Source organism: Amborella trichopoda, chromosome 7, assembly GCF_054954075.1.
Source record: "Amborella trichopoda isolate Santa Cruz 75 chromosome 7, AtrichopodaSantaCruz75HAP2 v2.0, whole genome shotgun sequence".
Lineage (NCBI taxonomy): Eukaryota > Viridiplantae > Streptophyta > Magnoliopsida > Amborellales > Amborellaceae > Amborella > Amborella trichopoda.
The window spans coordinates 929,841-950,060 of record NC_142342.1 but is presented as its reverse complement, the minus strand read 5'-3'; the positions used below and the strand labels follow the sequence as shown (position 1 = coordinate 950,060).

The window sequence follows — 20,220 nt, the reverse complement described above, 5'->3', positions numbered from 1 at the left end:
TATGCTGGTTGAAGAGCTCTAAAAACGTAGACTGAAATACTTGTTGCCAAAATAGAAGGTCAGCGGAGGTATAGGGGCAGGGAATGGAGCTGTTTGTAGAGGTGTTCAATCAAGGGGTGGCACAGCAAAAGATCAAAAGTTGGATGTTGTGTGCCCAGATCGAAGAAGCCAGGACACGACGAATAAATGTATCTGGGGTCGATCCATCTGCAGCACTGCACATGATATATCTGGTTGCGAGTTGGACACCTCTTTCTTGATGTTCCTCTTGGTCAGGAATAGGTTCTGGGTTTATTTTTTAAGCGTTTGCAATGTTACATATTGGGTTCCATTCTTACTACTGATTTACCCTAAAAGGAAAAAAAAAAAATAGTTTAGAACCCTCGTGGAGACTTCACGCCAGTTAAATGCTTGCACTTTGGCCCTTGTCCACGAGACCTCTGTGGTGGCAGTAGGCTGAAGAGCCCACGATGACAAAGATGGGGTGCCTTTTGGAGTGTCTAAAAAAATCTTATTTGGGTCCGACAGGAGGAAGAAGTCGTGGTTGAGGGGACCTATGAGGGGCTGGAGCTCAAAGTATTCGTGTCGTAGAGATCCTAATGAATAGCGGGGCTGGGGCTGGGGCTGGGGCTTGGCGGGTTCTGAACCAATTGATCTGCCTCAACATTGAGGAAGGGTTACCATAGCTAGATTGAGTGTTTGATCCCCCAGATAATAGAAAGGAGAATTTACAAGAAAGGCTTATTTTATTTTCAGAATTAAAAAATGACCCTATGTATTTTATGTTTTACCTGTTTTTTGAAAACATAGTGTATTTTAGTTTGGGAAATGTTTCTATTTGAAGTTCTATCCTCCCCTTACCATCCAGCCGTCTAATTTTGATGAAGAGAGCCACTCATCGTTTGATCTTAAATATGACGTCTCAAAGTATTTTATTTTTAGTTTTTTTTATACAAATTGTATGAATATAAAATTTGGTACATGCCATCTTCTCATTAGGGCGCACCTATAAAAAAATATTAAAAAATAATTTTTTGATAAAATATAATGACCAAAATACTTTTTGAAAAATTTAGAGGTATTTTGGTCATTTTATTTTATTGAAAATATTTTTTTATATTTTTTTCTAGTGCGAGTTTAATAGTGGAATGGACGTTCGAAATTTGGTGTCAAAATAGTTTATAGAAAAAAAAATTAAAAATAAAATAATGTAGAGACGTGACATTGTGATTGGAGGAGGATATAATTTTTATGTTGTAAGGAAGGTATAAAAAGCTTGTCCGTTTAGTTTTATCTTCTTTTCTTTTTTTTATTATGGATCCGATTAAGCTAAAATTTGATAATATTTTAAAAGAAATTAAATATTTAAAAATACCAAAATACTCCCTGAATATTATTAAGGTATTTTGGTTATTTAATATATTTATTTCTCTTTTAAATAATTTTAGTACGTGTATGATTATAAGAACTATGAATGTCCCCTATTTGAGCTTTATCTAATCTCTATATTTTATGCTAACAAATGTGACTTTAGTGTAAAATATGAAATATATAAGACTATTCTTGAATTCTTAAAATGAAATAGAATTTTTCTGTAAATTTCCCAAAAAAGGGGAAAAAAAAAAAAAAACCAATATTAGGCTGGCAGACTTGTTCCTATATGACAAGGTTGTAACCGTGAGCGCGGGGCACTTCCATTACTTAGAAAACACAGCCTTAAAATTTAGGACCACCTTAGGTGGGCATCTTGTGATTGAGGAGCCCAAAAACCGAATGGCGGGGTTTCAGGCTTCAAGCGCTTGTTTTTTTTATTTTGTGTGCATGTCTGTGTGTATTTGGTTTTTTTTTTTTTTGTTGAATTTTTATAATAAATATAAAAAATGTCTGTGTGTATTTGTTTTTTTTTTTGTGATGAATTTTTATAATAAATATATGAAAAAATTATTTTTAAGGTGTTTTGTATGTATAATGATTTTTGTACTATTTCGAACATACACATACGACAATTTGGAACAAAACTAAAATGTTGAACTTGGAATCCAGTAAGTTATTCGCTTTTGGGTACAGATATAGACACTCGGTAATGCAAATTTGTATGGATCTTTAATTTAACTTCACTAAAAAAAAAAAAAAAAAGTTTGTATGAATCATTGAATAGGTACATTATTGTCAATGTCACTTACATGAGGAACAAACATATGTAAACCCCATATTGAAAAGTTACCCAAATCCTGAACCATTAATTTGGTATACACCCAACTGTTCAAACTCCACTCAAGAATGGCTTGAATAGCTTTGTTTTTTGGATGAAAAAATACCTCTTTCGCGGCTCTTCAAGTCTCACATACATTGGGTTTTTTTAATTTACAATTGCTTTTTTTATTGGAATTGTATACAATGAGACAATTTATTTTTAATATAAAGAGGTCACAATTATTTTTAACCATCTAATGTGAAATCTAATAGCTCGTGTGCACAATAAGGTTTGAAAAAACTTTCTTTCAAAGTTTCTGCATGGTCAATGGAATGAATTTCACATGTAGTGGTCAAAGATTAATTGAAATCATGTTGGCATCTTGTACTAAAGGTAAAAAGTCTCATTGTATATTTTTTCTTTCTATTTTGCTCGGTTTTTTATCCTTATGTTGGTTCTGATATCTTTTGTACTTCTAGGTTTCTTGTGAAATTTGAACTAACAAAACTTATACCAATCTTCAAAAAATCCCACATATTGTTCTTTGTTTTGTTTTTATGAAAATTAGCAGAAGGGGTTTTGTAGTAGAGGACAATACGTTTATAGGCAAAAATGAACAGTGATTTCCATCTAAACTTCATCACACGGTTACAATTGTTTGGTAATGTTTTAATTTTTATTTTTTTTATACAAATCCAAATTACTTGAAATTTGGAACTTAGGTATATCCTAATGAGGCACACTTAATAAAAATATGAACAAAAATAATTCGTAAAATATAAATTGACAAAAATGCCCTAAAAATTTACGGGTATTTTGGTCAATTTATATTTTACAAATTATAAAATGAAACACTACCAGACAACTGTGATCGTACGATGAAGTTTGGATGGCGATGAGGGTAGATGAAATCACTATTCATTTAGCCTATAGGTGTTTTGTAGTATCTTTATGTATATATATAAGAAAAAGCTTGGGTGAGCCCACTTGCTAATGGAATAGTATAAACCCAACAGCCCAGATGGAATCTAGGCCGATCTGACGAACACGGATGTCTGGTAGTATTTGAATTTTAATTATTTTTTTACAAATCCAAATAACTTGAAATTTTAGAAATGTGTTTTTCTTATCAAGCCTCACGTAATAAAAATATTTTTAAAAAACAATTCAACAAAATACCTTCAAAACTTTTCAGGGGTATTTTGGTCACTTTATTTCATGTAAATTATTTTTTGATATTTTTCAAAGATTCACCTATTTTTGATGCGCAAGTGCTTCAAGTTTCAAGTTATTTGGATTTGTAGAAATAAAAATTCAAATTCAAATACTACTGGACATCCGTAATCGTCAGATAGACCCAGATTCATTCTGAGCCGTTGGGATCTTTTTGTCCTGTGAGCTAGTGGGCTCACTCTAGCATCTTATATATATATATATATATATATATATATAAAATATAATTTTTAAAGTTTCTATTCCTTGGTAATCGAAGCCCAAAGATATGTGAACTAGCTCATATTTGATTAACCAAGTAGATAAAGGAACCTCCATCTTTTTTATTTTTCCCACATGAAGCAATCACATTATCGACCCAAAGGTGTCGAAAGTGCAGTCTTCTTTGTACTTCCTTACTGTCAATTTTAAATATTTCTTTGTCTCTACTCTTATTATTATTAAAATACTTTGTTTTAGTCCGAGTAATTCTAGAGTATCTTGTTTATATATATAAAGAAAGAGAGAGATTTGTTGTGTCTAGTGAGGGAGAGAGAGAGATTCGTTGCGTGAGAGAGGGAGAAAGATTGGTTTGTGAGATCACAACTTGCTGTACTTAGCTGGTTGGTTCTGGTGGTCCTTGCGGTTGTATGAATAAGATTTTGAGGAGCACATGGGATTGTGTGGTTGGTTTTGGAGCTACTTGGCCTGGTTTGCCTTTATGAGAACCAACCAAACTAGGCTGGTCTGGCCATTTTCCTATTTTAGACATAGTGCTTTTGCTCTTTTCATTTTTTTGAGTTTGAAGTTATTTTTCACTTTTTTGTATTGGAAAAAGGGGTGAACAAAAGATTCTCTCTATGTGTGTGTGATTGTGATTTAAAAAAAAAGGATAAGTGATCCAAATCAGGTACCCTAAAACTGATATGGATCGGTGAATCTGCGTCCGAATCATTGTTTTACTGTGTGGATCCGTCGGTTTCATTCTAGACTCAACCGTTTGTCTATATATATATATATATATAAAACCAAAATGGGATGACCAATTTTTGGATGAAAGGGATTCTGTGCCAACCCGATGTTTTTTAAATGATTGGTGTAATTTGAAGGACAAGTGGTGCCTCCCTTGTTTAAAGTTTGAGTTCCAGGCTAGCCAGCTTATTACCCATGGCAATTTTACATGTCCTCAGCGATAGAAATAATACATTGGCATCAAAGAGGTAAGGTGATAGATGGCTGTAAACATGTGTTTAGAGAGAGAGAGAGAACCTTGAAAGTTCCAGTAGATTAGAGAGATAGGGAGAGAGAAAGAGAGAGAGTTAGAACCTGGAAAGTTGCAGTAGCTTTGAGAATGAGAGATAAGGGAGAGAGAGAGAGAGAGCTTGAGAGTTACTTACACAAACACTTTAACCTCGAATTTTCCAATAGATGAGAGAGAGAGAGCTTGAAAGTTCCAATAGATCCAGGCCGGCCTCAGTCATTTCTAAGGTCTCATCGTTTGGGAATTATTTTTAAGTTGGATGTCTAAACCTGTTCTTTGTCTCATTCTGGGTCTGGAGAAATTGATTCCCAGGCATCAGAGAACATTCTCATCCCTTCTTAAAACCTCTTATCACCTGCTCTCCAACAATTCAGAAAAAGGAAACAGAATATAAAATTCAATGCCTTTGCCTTTTTTTTTTTTTTTTTTTTTTGGTGAATGTTGAATTCTTTTGCTCCAAGCTTAAGAAATGCATAAAACATCAATGTGAACGACGTTTAATTATTTATTTGCGGTAATAAATATTGGATGCAAAAGCAAGTAGATAAGGCTCCCCTGTCCACATTTCCACATCAGAAACATGTAGTGTTGGTGAACCCAAGCTCTGGGTGAGGGACCACTAATCAGACTTTTTGCTGGGCCTCATCCATTTTAAATATTTATATTCCTTTTCTCCCCTCTCTACAAGAAAACCCAGACAATTTACTTGGAGGGTGGGACCACTAATTTGTTCTTTTCATAGTCCTCATCCATTGCAAACGTTCAGAACAATAAGTCTCTCTCTCATCCATTTCAAACGTCTCTCTCATCGTTTCAAATATTGGAACATCATATGGGGTCGAATGCTAATGAGAGAAGAAACAATAAGATATGTCTTTTGTCCCTTTCAAGGGGTCAGAAAATAATGAAATAGTTAATAGATTCAAGATAACTATGTATTTACAAGCTATTGTCTTAGTTCATCAAATCCGAGATATGATACGGTTACGGAGGATGAATTGGATATAGACAGTTTCAATAAGATTTCATTCATGAACAAAAATCCATTTTGTGATTTATTCCTCCTATTCGAAGGTGAATACAGGAATTATGATTTCTCTCGTTTTATCTGCGATTAACTGACTCCTAATATTTAGCTAGACGTTTTTATTTTTTTGGGCAATCCTTACCTAGGATTCTCTCTCTCCCTCATCCATTTTGGATGAAGGTTTTGTTTTCCTTCTCCCTGGAGAATATAAATAACTCAAGGATAATTTAATTGGAAGGTGAGGTCTTTAGGGTCTCTTCTTTTAAGGGAACTTACTTTGTGAGAGATTAATTGAACAGTGACAAGTGCCGTTCTTGAATTGGATGGTTGAAGAATAAGCATGTGACATCAACCACGGATGCTGGGGTCCATTAAGCCAACAAATACAGTGGTCCACCACACGGCTTTTTGTAGGATAATAATACTTGCTTTTGGTCCCCACTCTAATCATCAAAGCTTCTAGCTGCATGCTTTTAAATTTATACGTGGAAAACAATTGAGTTGTTAATGCTGTTTAAATCATTATTTAAGGATATGGGTTCATGATCATGTTTTGTATTTTAATTTTAAGTTTGATTTTTTTTGACAAATTGAAATCACTTAAAATTTTGAGCATGTAGTATTTAAACATTGAAAAATCTAATAAAAATATAAAAAATTAATTTATAAAAAAAATTGATAAAAAATATCCCCAACATTTTAACCTTTGACCAGATCAACAAATGCTTTGGTTGTCTAATTAAAACTCAATTTGGTGTATCTTAGTAGTTCGAATTTTGGAGATGTAATCTCTTCAACTTAGTGATTAATCTAATGATTTAAAAAAATAGACCGGTTATCCAAATCAGGCACCCCAAAATCCTGTTAAGATCGGTGAATCGGTGGTCTGGATCGTCGCTTTACTCTGTAGAAAACCAATAGAAAAACACCTGAAAAGCAATTAAACGGCAAAAAACTAATCTGGATCGGTGAATCACTGGTTTACTGTAGAGAATATTTGTTTTATCGTGCTGAACACTAGCGCCCTTCTAGAATCAATTGATTTCCTATATATACAAAGAACCATAATGGGAAGACCGATCCATGGGTCATTCAGTGCCAATGTTTTTTAAATCGTTGGATTAACTTAGAAAAGTAAAATTTTCAAATTACATTATTTACGTATAGGATCCGTGGTACATTTCTAACCTTTTAGGACGGTGCAAGTCCTTCACCCGTCTGTTATAGAAAGACGAGTCCTCTGAATGAGACGAAGCATGTCACAAAGGCTTTGAAGATATCAAGACTTATCTACTGAACCCTCCGGTGCTCTCTGCTCCTGTTCTAGAAAGGCCCCTCATCCTCTACGTGACTGCCCTTGATGAGGCACCCGGCGCGTTACTCGCCCAAAGCGATGAGGAAGAGAAGGTGACATCCTTGTCTCACCTCAGCCGGGAAGGACTCAAAATCCAATTTTTGTTTCTCTTTTAAACAATCATCTCATGGTTCTGAAGTGGATCCCCAAATTTCAGTTCACAAGGAAAAATAAAAAATCTTCCAAGTGGCTCTTTCTGATGAAGGGTCAACATACAGAATGCTCCACAGCCGATTGAGGGGTGTTTTTCTCATGTAAAAAAGACTATTGAAGGGTGTTTTCCTGGTTCAGAGTGTATAGTATTGGAGCAAACTGTATATCTACTCCCTCTGTCGGAAGATGTACTTGGGTGGATTTTTTTTCAATCTAAAGTTTTGAGAACCCTTTAAGAATCATTAGATTATTATTTAAAAAGCAAATGAAATTTGACTTTCCTAACACTGAGATCTCACCCTCCAAAAATTAGACACTTTATTCAACCATAAGACATCAGTTTTTTTGGACGGTTAGTTTCCATAGTTTTTAGATGGAGCACCTACTTGCATCCATCTTTGAGATAGATGCTTTACACTTTTTGAGCCGCATATGTAGAAATGCAATCCGGCCCACATAAAACAATCTTTAAAACGATTATGCTATTTTTTAGTCAAAGATGCTTGTGTTACAGAGAGATACATGCACTTTTTTTATTGGCTACTTTCTATTTGGATTGCAATATGTTACACTATAGTGTTTACAGCCTAAACATTCGCTAAAATATTGATAAATTTAAATATTAATGTCTCCTTCAAAATCATATCTCATTAAATAAATTTTAAATACAAACATTCCACTAATACATGTTGCATTTACTACAAAAGAAGAATAATAAATCCCAAAGTATTTTTATGAAGACAAAAAGGCAAATTGTGGACATGCATGCGAATGGGTAAAAGTATGCTAGCGTGTAAGATGGTAATATATAAAGTAACATGACTAAATTTGTAAAGATAAAAAGGTCGATTAAATATATTATATCACCCATGAAAATAACACTAATAGTTTCTCGCAAATATACTATGCCCTTTGAATATGAGCCCCCTATAAGTTTGTACCACTTAGTTATGCACCTTGAGTCAAAAAGAAAGGTTTGGATCACAATTTTATTAAGTTAAAGGCTTGCAATAAACTTGTACAATTTGCTTTGGAAAACTAACAAATTTACCTTTAAATGTGCACCTGCTAAATTTGACCCTTCTAATTTGACCTCCGTAAGAGAGAAAAAGAATGAATAATCAACATACATATTCAAACCATTAGTCTATTCATAACATAATATTCAAACCATTAATTTTTTGGATTTCAATGGTTTTAAAAATAACTCTTCTCACAAAAATAAACATAAAACAAAAAATAAAAATATATTGCATGAAAAAAACATTATGGGAAAGAAAAAAAAAAAAAGATGCAACTTCAAATAACCTTCATTGAAATTTATTTACCCTACAACATTTGACCAAATAACTAAATAACGAATTTCCGTTTTCAAAATGAAGAAACTCTATCCCCTCTCAAGCATCTTTCACTCTCATTGAGCCTTCCTTCCATTTTTTTGGTAAATACCTTCCAATCCATATTTGCAAATCATGCTTTCTCACTCTCATTGCTTCTTTTTTTTATGTATTTTTAAATACAAATATTCCACTAATATATGTTGGCCATGTTAGATTTACTATGAAAGAAGAATGATAAATCTCAATGATTTTTTATGAAGTAAAAAAGGCTGATTGTGGACATCCATGCAAAGGGGTAAAAATATGCTTGTCTAAAAGATGGTAATATAAAAAGTAACATGAATAAATTTGTGAAAATAAAAAATTCCGATTAAATATATTATATCGCCCATGAAAGCAACACTTGTAGTATCTCGCAGATCTACTATGGGGCTCCGAAGATTAGTCCCCAATAAGTTTGTATCACTTAGTTTTGCGCCCTCATTAAAAAAGACAGGTTTGGATCATAATTTTATTAATGCATGATTTCTAACAAATCCAAATCATATGAAATCCTTGCAATGAATTTTGTCTTTTAAGTAAAAAGCTCGCAACAAACTTGTACACTTTGCTTTGGAAAAGCCAACAAATTTACCTTCACATTACCACCTTCTAAATTCGACTCTTCTACTTTGACCTTCGTAAGATCAGTATGAGAAAAAAGAATGAATAACCAACATACATATTCAAACCGTTAAGTGTGTTCATAACACAATATATTCAAATCATTAAATTTTTGGATTTCAATGGTTTTATAAATAACTCTCCGCCCAAAAATAAATAAAAATAAAATATATTGCATGGAAAGAACATTAGAGGAAAGAGAAAAAAAAAATAAGATCCATAAAAAATAATAAACAAAGTAGATGTATCTTCAAATAAACTTCATTAAAATTTATTTACTTCAAATAACCATCTCTCTAGTGGGGCATTTCCGCCACTTTCAAAACCCATCCATCTCTTTCTCTCTCCATATATATACTTACAAGAAATAATTTTTTAAAAACATGTTGCAATTACAATGAAGAAGAATGATAAATCCAAATAATTTTTATGATCTTATTGTTTGGATTTCCATAGTTTAAAAAACAACTCTCCCCTAAAAAGGAAAATTATATGTATATTGCATGAAAGAACATTAGATGAAAGAGAAAAAAATAAGATCCATAAAAAATAATAGCCAAATTAGATTCAATGCAGCATACCTAGATTCGACGGAAATAGTGTACTCAGAAAAGAGAGTGAGAAGGGAATAATGTGGACATACTCGACAGAGAGGATGAGCGAGACAAACCATAGAGAGTGAGAAACCGTAGAGGATAGACTTTTGGAAAAACCGTAGGTAAAGAGATGGTAGGGAGTAGTTTTGTAAACGGTAGAAAGAGAGAGAGATAAAGACAGACATGGGAGATAGAGGTAGAAAGAGAGAGAGAAAAAGACAGACATGGTGGAGAGGTAGAGGAATTTATTAGAAAGGAAGTTATTAGGGAACTAAAATTTTGTTCGAGAAAGAGAAGAGATACGTTAGGCATGGGGGCGGAGAGAGAAGATAAATTAGAAAAGAGAGAGAGGAGTTGCGTGAGGGTTTGGGGATGAGAGATAAATGTTGGGGAAGAAGTAGAGAGATTTTAAGAAAGTCGTAAGAGAGATGACAGAGATAAACTTGGGAGAGAGGGAGAGATTTATTTGAAACGATAAAATTAGCGACAAATTTTAGAAAAGTTGATTTATTAAGAAAGAGAGGGAATGTATGTGAGAATATTGGTGAGAATAGAGAATAAGAAAGAAAAATATAGAAGGGAGAAAGAGATTTATTATGAATTATAAAATAAAGAGGATTTTAGGGAGCAAGTTTTGAAAACGTTTGAATTTAAGAACCGGTAGAGGCAGATATAAAAAGACAGTAGGGAGTTTTGTAAAACGTTAGAAAGAGAGGAGAGAAAGGTAAAGAGATTTTAGAAAAATTCTAAAAGCTTTCAAATAAGAGAGAGAAGTAGAGAGATTTTAAAAAAGTTTTAAAAGCTTTTAAATAAGAGAGATGAGAGATTTATTTGGGGGGGAGTTATTAGGAAAGTAAATTTTTGATAGATAGAGAGATGAGATATGTTAGGAATGAGGGAGGAGAAAGAAGAGAAAAATCAGGAAAGAGAGAGAGAGAAGAGGTGCATGAAGGTTTGAGAAGGAGAGAAAAATGTGGCGGACCAAGTAAATTTGTTAATCGAGATCACCTAATTCTTTGTCAACTCATACGATTCTCTTATAGAACCATATGAGTCTGCCAAAATCAAACCGCTTCTTGATTCCAATTAAGAACCGGTTGAGATGCCCCAAATACTCGATTTGGATCTAGAAATCAATTTAGAAATCCAAATCTATGAACCCCTAGGTCTTGATGTTATTAATTTTGGGATTTCAATTTAGCAATCAAGACTCTAGAAACTTCTAGAACCCCATAGGGATGAAGTGATCATCTTGTTTCCGAATCCATGTGCCCCCTCTTTTGTGGAGCAATGAGGGTTCCACAAATTTCAAAGCAATGAAATAAAGCAACAAAGTGACCTTTTGCTTTCTTTACTTTCTCTTTTTATATTTTATTTTTCTTCTAGGTAAATAAAGTACATAAAGGTGTTGTTGGCCATCTAATTGTATTATCAATGTGGAATGGGAGCTCTTCCACTAGTTCTAATTTTGTTCCTTTTTTTTTTTTTTTAATATAAGTGCACTGTTAGTCCTAATTTTCTTTCCTTTTTCTTTTCAATCATGAGTGTTTTAGTTTTTCTTCTTTTTTCTTTTCAATCATGAGTGTTTTAGTTTTTCTTCTTTTTTCTTTTCAATCATGAGTGCTTTTAAGTGTTTTTCTAGATCTACTTGTGCAAACTTGTGAAACGGGGCATTCAAATCCGAGCCGGTAGGGTTTGGGCTAGAACCCGACTTGACCTTGTTCAAGTCTTTTGGACCCGAACTCCATTGGTAGGCCCGGTTGAGTTGGGTTCGCGTTGCAATCACACGCACACACAAACCCAATGCTTTAGATTTAATTTGTAGAGTCTCACTTGTTTGATCTTAGTCATATGGTTGGGATTGCACAATATTGTACAATTTTTATTTTTTTAACAAATTCGGGTTATCAAAATTTCGGTTGTATATACTTCTCACCCTCACTCATTTAAAAAGATGGAAAGTAATTCTGAAAAATGAAATGATCTAAACAATCTCGCAACATTGAAGGTTCATTTGGTTGCAACATTGAAGGTATATATATATATATAAATATATATATAAATAAGAATTATCTAAAGTTCACAACCTTTCAAATTACAAAAGTTAATGATAGAATGAGTTGTGAATAGTGAATTTTCTACCTTTGTGGTCTATTTTTTAAAAAAATTACTTTTATGAGATCTTGTTCATTAAGTAATGGTAATTTCGTAAATATCACTACAAGACAAATGGTATTTTTGTCGTCTCCATAAAAAGTAAATTTAAAATTTATACCAAATGATAAAAGCACTCTACAAATAAATTTCAAAACACTAGCATCCAAAATGCCACTATACTTTGATAAAAATTTCAAATTTACTCTTTCTTTATGGTTAAGTTATAATTTTTTAAATAAAAAGTAATATTCTTTTTGATAAATACATCTATCACAACCCCTTCTATCATTAACCTTTGTATTTTGAGAGGTTGTTAACTCTAAACAAATATATATATATATATACCGTGCACCATGGATGATGACTAGTGTGATAATGGTCAATAATGGCACATGGAGAATGAAGGGGCCAAAGCAAAAATGATTTATAGCCGTTTGATGTCACATCTAATGTGCTACACAAGTTTCGTGCTAAGAGAGTTTTTCTCGTATTTCATCAAAAGGAAGTTTGTTCATATACTATATATAGATTTTCAAAAGAGAGTTGTTCATATACTATATATAGATTTTCAAAAGAGAGTAGTTGTTCATATACTATACATAGATTTTCAGTAGAAAGACACTAGATACAGAAATCCTACAGTCATATCCCTTCATTTCAATGGCATTTTAAGTTTCAAAGGGAATTTGAAAACCCTAACCCTAGACTCAAGTTATGAGTACTTTAAAGAAACAAAACAAAATTACAAGCTCTCCGGATGAATTTACAAAGGGTGTGGTTTGCATGAGGTTGCATCCTTGAACAATCTAAGGCGCACCTCTAATTGGACAACTAAAAATGCATCTTCAACCAATTTTAGAGTTAAAAAAGAAATTTTCAAATTTTGTTATAGAAAAAGTTTATATAGAGTCGAGGCTCTAAACAATCAAATTCGAGCCTTATCTCAAAAATTTCACTAGAAGAGGTTGTTTGGATGCTCAAATATCATCAAATTCATCATCTAGGCATCAAGATGCATGGACATGAGAAAAAAAATGGATTTCAAGTATTGGAATTTTCAAGTATTGAAAATAATGCATGTTGTAACGCATTTTTGGACCGTCAATTTTCAAGATTTTCAAGTTTTTATAGATCTGCTCGATATATACAATTTTTGAAGATTTAAATTTTATTATTAAAGATGAAAATATATTTTAAGGCTATCACAAAAATTTTATGTATTGAAATCACATTTCTCAACACCATTTGAAGGTGGGCTCTAACTTGATTGTTTAGAGCTTCAGCTCTATACGAACTGCAACCTTTTATTATAAACTTTGTGTTATCTGATCAACTTGTGACTACTAGAGATGATGTAACATTTTTTTTACACTTAAATAAAAAACAAGAGCCTAAGCCTCTAATATATAACTCCTTTGGGAATGTAGGAGAGATAAAATCAATCTCGGTGCCACTTCATTGATTTCATCGCTTTGCCACGTGGCAGGTCGGTGATGAAAGTTCACGTACCAGTAGGACGTCGGTGGAGAGTTGGAAAACACATTGCATCCAAATTTAGAAAAAATGTTAGAATTTGTTAAAATTTTACTATTAATTGTTACTATCTATTATTTTATCGTTTTTTTATTAGGGGTTATGTTAGGATGTTCACATAATAGAATAATTTATCGTTGTACTCAATAAATTTTAGACACTTTTATATTTTTGTTTTGTACATGAAGCAGTTTTTTTAATAAAGATATTTTTTGTTATTATGATGCGTGTGATGTCATCCACATACCTTTACTAGAAAAAAATTCTATGTACAAAACAAAAGTATATTAGTGTAGGAATTTGTTGAGTACAATAATAAATTGTTCTATAATGTGAACACTTTAACATAACCTTTTAAGAATTAGTGAGTCTATTGTGTTAATACATCTTTTAAAGGGTTATGTTAAGGTGTTCACACTATGGAGTAATTTATCCTTGTATGGATTATGTTAAGGTGCTCATACTATTGAGTAATTTATTATTATACTCAACAAAAGATGTTCACACTATGGAGTAATTTATCCTTCTATGAATTATGTTAGGATGCTCATATTATTGAGTAATTTATTATTATACTCAACAATTTTAAACATGTATGTACCTTTATTTTGTGTATCGAACATTTTTTTTAATAAAAGTATTTTTTGTCATTAAAAGGGATATCACATGGAGCATACTAGTGGCATTTAATATTTCATATAGGTGATGTCACATTCATGTAAATAACGTCACACCTCTCTATGCCGATATAAATGACGTATTACATTAAGAGGGATGTGAGGTCATCTAAACAAATGATTCGATTATTCCATAATATTAGCACCTTAACCTTTTATAAAATCGACTTAAATCCACAAATTGTTATTAGTTATTTATTAGTTATAAGCCTAATCAGCTTCGAGTACTAGTGGGCGGGGAGTCTCAGACATAGCAGCCGGTCCTTGGACACGTGGCACGTGCCTTTTGGCTGGGACGGCAACATGGCAGTGTCCAACGAGTGTGCGGGCCAAACTCTGGTCGGCATGGACGGTGGACACGTGGAACGAGCAACATGTGAATATCGTGCCGTTGATGACACGTGTCAACAGGGACCAGTCCTTTCACTGTTGTTTTTAAGAGCAATTTATTTCTAATTTTTTGTCAACATGTTTATGGGAGGAAACAAGAAAAGAGATGTTTTCTATTTTGAATTCTTTACTGATGGTAATTACTGGATAATATTTTTTTTCCAAAAGTATGACTGAAGTTTCAATTGAATTTATATATTTATGTATTAAATATATTCCAATCAATGTTCAATTTAAAGTTCAAAGTTCAAAGTTCAAAGCGATTCTATGTCTCTTTTGCGATTCTCTGTTTATGGAATTGTTTCAAAAACCGGACAGGCCTTATGAATCGGCTTTCTAATAATTTGTTTTAAATCGGTGAACCGTCGATTCAAACTGGTGAATTTCAAGGAATCGAACGGGTAGGACTGATTTTCAGTCTACAATTGTGATTCAAGATCCAAACGATAAATTTGTGATTCAGGATCCAAACGATAAATTTGACATCTTTGACCACTGAATTTATGTTAAAATGCAAAGATAGACTTTTTAAAAACTAATGATTTAAAAATTGTAGATGACTCAAAAGTCGAAACTCGCCTGTGTTCGTTCAAAAGTGAAGGCAAATAAGCCGAATAACCGAAGAATTGTGAAAGTCTCCGAATCTTTTGTAGTATATAAATTTTTATTAAAAATTACTGAACCTGACTCTTACTCCCCTAATTCATACTGGGGCGACTGAAGCTCGGCTCTAACAACTCAAACTCCAAGTCCAAATTTTCAAACCTAGATCAAATCCAAACTTTCCAAGGCTAATAAAGAAGATGCACACTAAAAACTGAGAAGTATAATAAGATTGGGAGTATATGAATGGGGAAAGTATATAACGAGACCGTTTGTTTTTAGTAGTAAGGTGGTTATAGTTAGTTTGTTTTTAGTAGTAAGGTGGTTATAGTTAATTTTCATTATTGGATGTTAAATTCAGTGGTTGCATTTATTTCATTGATCAAGCTCGAAATTCAAAAAAAAAAATTCAAATTTTATGGCTCGAAATTCAAAAAAAAAAAATTCAAACTTTATGACACACACGAACTACCAGTTTTCACATCGAATGGTTATAAATGATTGTGTCCTCTTTTATGCTAAAGGCCAATGATCTCGTTGCCCACAATTCCCAGTGAATATTAAAACTTAAAAAAATTCAACCAAAAAAGGTGATTGCCATTGAGATCGGATAGGGTGGGCAGGAAATTTCGTTACCCTTTTAGAACCGTTTGATCGCTAAAAGCAGATAATTTACCCTCAATCTCAAAGTTGGATTGGATTCTATGGCTTTTGTTGCTGGACTACATGAAAAGAAGGGAACTTTATCCTTTCCCATCATATTTTTTTCTTTTGATTTTTTTTTTTTTGTTTTAAAATATAAGATCATTTATCCAAAATAAAAAGTTAAGGCTAAAGTTCATCAATATTCTCAAGAGTAGAAGGTTAGGTTCCTTCCTTCATCTCTCAAAGCTAAAGCAAATAGCAGTATTTAAAAACTACCGAGTTGACTCGTAATGGCTGAGGTCGGGACTCCATTTATTCGGAGGGATTAGCCAGAAAATCAAAGGATTCTCCTGAGTCTAGAGTCCTTAGTACTTGGTAGAGGCTCTTCTTTTTCTATACACACACTGACAAGCACATGCATATACACACGTATATAAGGTTATGAATCCCATAACAAATAAAAATTATTATTCAATTGGGAAATATATTTATTTTTTATATAATGTATTTCCCTAGAAACAAGATAGTTATACACATGAATCACACTTTCTATCGCTTAAATACATAATTTCTTAGGAATAGAATCAAGGCCAAGTGCCCAAAAGGGTTATAAGATTGCATCTTGAGTTTTATTCTTACCATGAAAATACGATCTTTCTTATGAACTACACAAAAAAGATAAAGAAATTTCTCAATTCTCACTTGATGTTTTCTAAAGAAAAAAAAGATGTTTAATGTTGTTTTCTCACGCACCGTGAGATATGGGAAGTGGGAGTTTTGAGTGTTTTTTCAGTCTTAGATGGAAGTATGGGAAGTAAGGGTTTGTTGAGTGTTGTTTTCTTACTCTGAATGATGAGGAGTGAGGTTTGGTAATACTTTCTTTCTCTCACTTTCCTTGGAAAGTGAAAGGAACCGATAGTTTGCTTCATATAAAGCCAACATATTTTATACGACACTTAAATTAATTTCACTTACATTCTCTCGATCTAAACCATCATCTGGCCGTTGATGCCAGGAGCCAATCATTAAAGTGGGTGGAATATGAAGTCCCATTTGTTGGTGCTTTACCATAGTGGGCCCCACATAAGACCTCGACTCATATAAAATCTCGGTTGATTTTTTTATTTTAAATTATTAAATTAGATGAGTGAAAAATCATATTTATATATTTAAAAATAAAAACTATTTAATTTTGATACAATAATATCAATTTTACTTTTTATTGTCCGGTGTGAAATAACATAGTTTGAGGTATGTTATAAAGATCATAAAGTTTTTCTTTTGAAACATGAGCCCGATCAATAGCATAACCCTAGCCACGAGTTCTACATCCAAAGGTTGAAGATACATACAAAAGGGAAATCCATAGAAATCCATATACTTTTTTTTTTCTCACTCAAATACAAAAGGGAAATCTATATACTCCGTAATCATTTTACATGTAGCTAGATATCAATGATCCTTCAATTAATAATGAATAGCTTATTGCGATCCAAAAATAATGTCATGTATTAGGGCATGCTTATTGCTTTGTTAGTCTTTTATTCTCAGCCATCTAACCATGATCTTGATCATAGTTGATGTTCAACTGTATATAAATTATATTTGTTAATGTGTAATATTGTTTTCGGTTCACTCTTGATCGTCTATCAAAATCAGATAGCTAGAAGTGCCTTGGAGCTTTACAAGTTTTAATGTTTAAAATAGTGATTCAAAACCCAATAATCCAGATCGAGAATAGATTGAAATTGACATTGTTCCCTATCAAAACTAGGGATCAAGCTAATTCCCACAAGAATGTTTAGATTCTGAACTAGCCGATCAATTGTGTTAAGGAATCGGGTGATCTGAATCGTTTGGATCAACTTATTCCCACAATTTATATTTTTCATAATTATTTTTCTCTTTTTTATTTTCAATTTTTTTGTTGCCTGTATTTCACCTGCGAGAATCGGTCGGACCGAGCCAGCAATTCAGAAATCCTTACCGATTTTCCAAAACCAATCAACACCGATTTGAAGGGACCAATCCACAGCGGTAAAACTGAAGGGGTATTTTCGTCACAAGATAAGCTGGGGCAAGAACATCTTTATGATAAAGAAAAGGGTATTTTTGGCATTTCATGAAAAAACTTGATCACATGAGCAGCTCAAACCGCCAGCTGGGAGGCGTATCCGTGGGGCTGGAAAGTGTGGAAAGCGTGGGTCCCACTTCAAATGCTAATGACTTGTAATGATGACGACTCCACCATTTCTTTTCTAAGAAGCTTTAAGTTTTTTTTAATTTTTCTATCAATACCTATCGTTCTCTTTCTAATAACCTATTCATCCCTCTATTACGGGACTCTATTTTTTAAATTAAAGTTTAGAGCACATATGATTTGATTATTTATCTTTGATACAAAATGATCACATTGAATATTGACCATTAGATGTAAAATTAAATTGTTACATTTATTTCATTGATCAAGTTTAAAGTTTAAAAAAAAAATTTTGACACACCTAAAATATCAAATTTCACATCGAATGGTTGTAAGTAATTGTGACCACCTTATTACAAAAGTAAATAATCTTATTGTTTGCAATCCCTTAAATTTTACTTATTTATTTTGCTTAAATAAGAAAAATGTATGGTTTCTATAAAATGTTGTAACCTTAAACAATCCAATTAATATGCACCTCCAAATTTTATCATAACATATAATTTGGTGTAAAAGATTCTTAGGATCATTTGAAAATCTATTTTCGTTTTTTATTATAAAATTTAAAACTTAAAAAATGGTTAAAATCAAGTAGATCCATAAACATGTGAAAATCTTGAAAATTGATGGCCTAGATAATGTGTGGCAAAGTGCATTATTTTTAGGACTCAAAATATTTTTTTTTTTTTCATATATATACATCTCGATGTCGAGATGATCAACTAGAGGTTTTTCAGCATTAAACAACCATTTTCAATGGATTTTTTAGGTGTATATTTATTTGTACATTTTAAATTTGCAATCTTATATAAACTTTTTCAATAAAAAATTGTGAATTTTGCTTACTTATTAATTAAATTTTGCACTAATTTAATTTTTCTTTTTGATTTATTCATTGTTAACACATTCTTGAACTTGTTATTTAAAGTTTGGAACGTTGGAGTTAAGAAAGCCATTGTAGTAGGTGTTTGCGCTTTGATTGAAATATTATTTTAAAGTGAGATGATCAATTTTTAAAGTTTTTTAATAATAATGCCTCATTTTACTTACGTTTGAGGTGTTCTCGTAAAGTTGTAGCATCACTCAAATAAACTGAAAACGTATGTTAAAGTGTGAATGATAAATAAGAATTAAAAGAAGTGAAATATATAAAAAATACCGAATAATAAACCCTAAATATATTCCATTCCGTAGAAAGCATATTGTTCATTTACTCCTTCAAGTAAAACTCTACCTAAGATTAGTTTTATGACCCAATATATTGGAGCTATAACCTCTTCACCATATATACATTAACCTCAATAAAAAATTTATTAATTGGACCTTATAAGCACTTGAAAAAGTAATATCTCGAGATTCAATTGGAACCATCCAATTTTTAGAGGGTGATATCTAAGAGTTAAAAAACTAAATTTTCTTTTTTTTTGAGAATAATCATTTAGTGCTTATGAGGTGGTTACCAATATTTCCAATTAAAAAATTCCTCAGAAGCAAGTCAATGTGAGAGAGGGAATAAAAGTGAATAGAAGTAAACTTTGCTCCCATAGAAACGTAGTATATTTTTTCATAATAAATTGCAATCAAAATAATAGAAATTTATCAAGAAATAGGGAGTTGGCTATTTAATATTTTATATGTTTATTTTGATTTATTTTCAAAATCCTGCAAGAAAATGCAAAATCATGAATTATAATAGTTGAGAAGGATTAAATTAACACTGTAAATTATATGTGTATTTGACATTGTTGGGGCTTCCACTAATTAGTCAAGAATTACAATAACAATAGGGACCAAAGTGGGGGCCTAAGTTTCGGCCACTCGAAAATTTCCCGAAATCGTACGAAATTTTAAGACGATGACTCTTCATTTGTTTTTTGCGCATTATCATTTGGCTAAATAAAAATATTTAAAGTTGAGATTAATTAATAATTAATAATTAATAATTAATAATAATGAAGATTAATATTTATTTTTAAACTAAGTGTTCTAATTAAGTGTTCTAATCCATTTGCAAGGGACGAGTGCGCCACTCACCGCCCTCAACGTCAGGCGCGGCCCACCATTGAGAAGCTTTGCGCCAACCGCCAGCGATTTTGGACCGGATGATCACGACACGTGTCAAAATCTAGGTTACAAGTCGCATCGTTGGAATAACTGGTTATCATTTGGCCACGAAGCAAGAGGAGGAAAAAAATGGGGGGAATATTGAGGAAAT

At 32.4% G+C, this 20,220-nt stretch overlaps 1 long non-coding RNA gene across 1 annotated transcript; it reads right to left on the bottom strand.

Annotated features, from left to right (window-relative positions):
* Positions 1 to 4,725: 4,725 nt before the first annotated feature.
* On the bottom strand, positions 4,726 to 10,329 carry LOC148781162 (uncharacterized). Its single transcript, XR_016059320.1, has 2 exons — positions 6,883 to 10,329; positions 4,726 to 5,022 (listed from the first exon to the last, which is right to left on the bottom strand). It is a non-coding gene; the product is annotated as an uncharacterized LOC148781162 (long non-coding RNA).
* Positions 10,330 to 20,220: the final 9,891 nt, after the last annotated feature.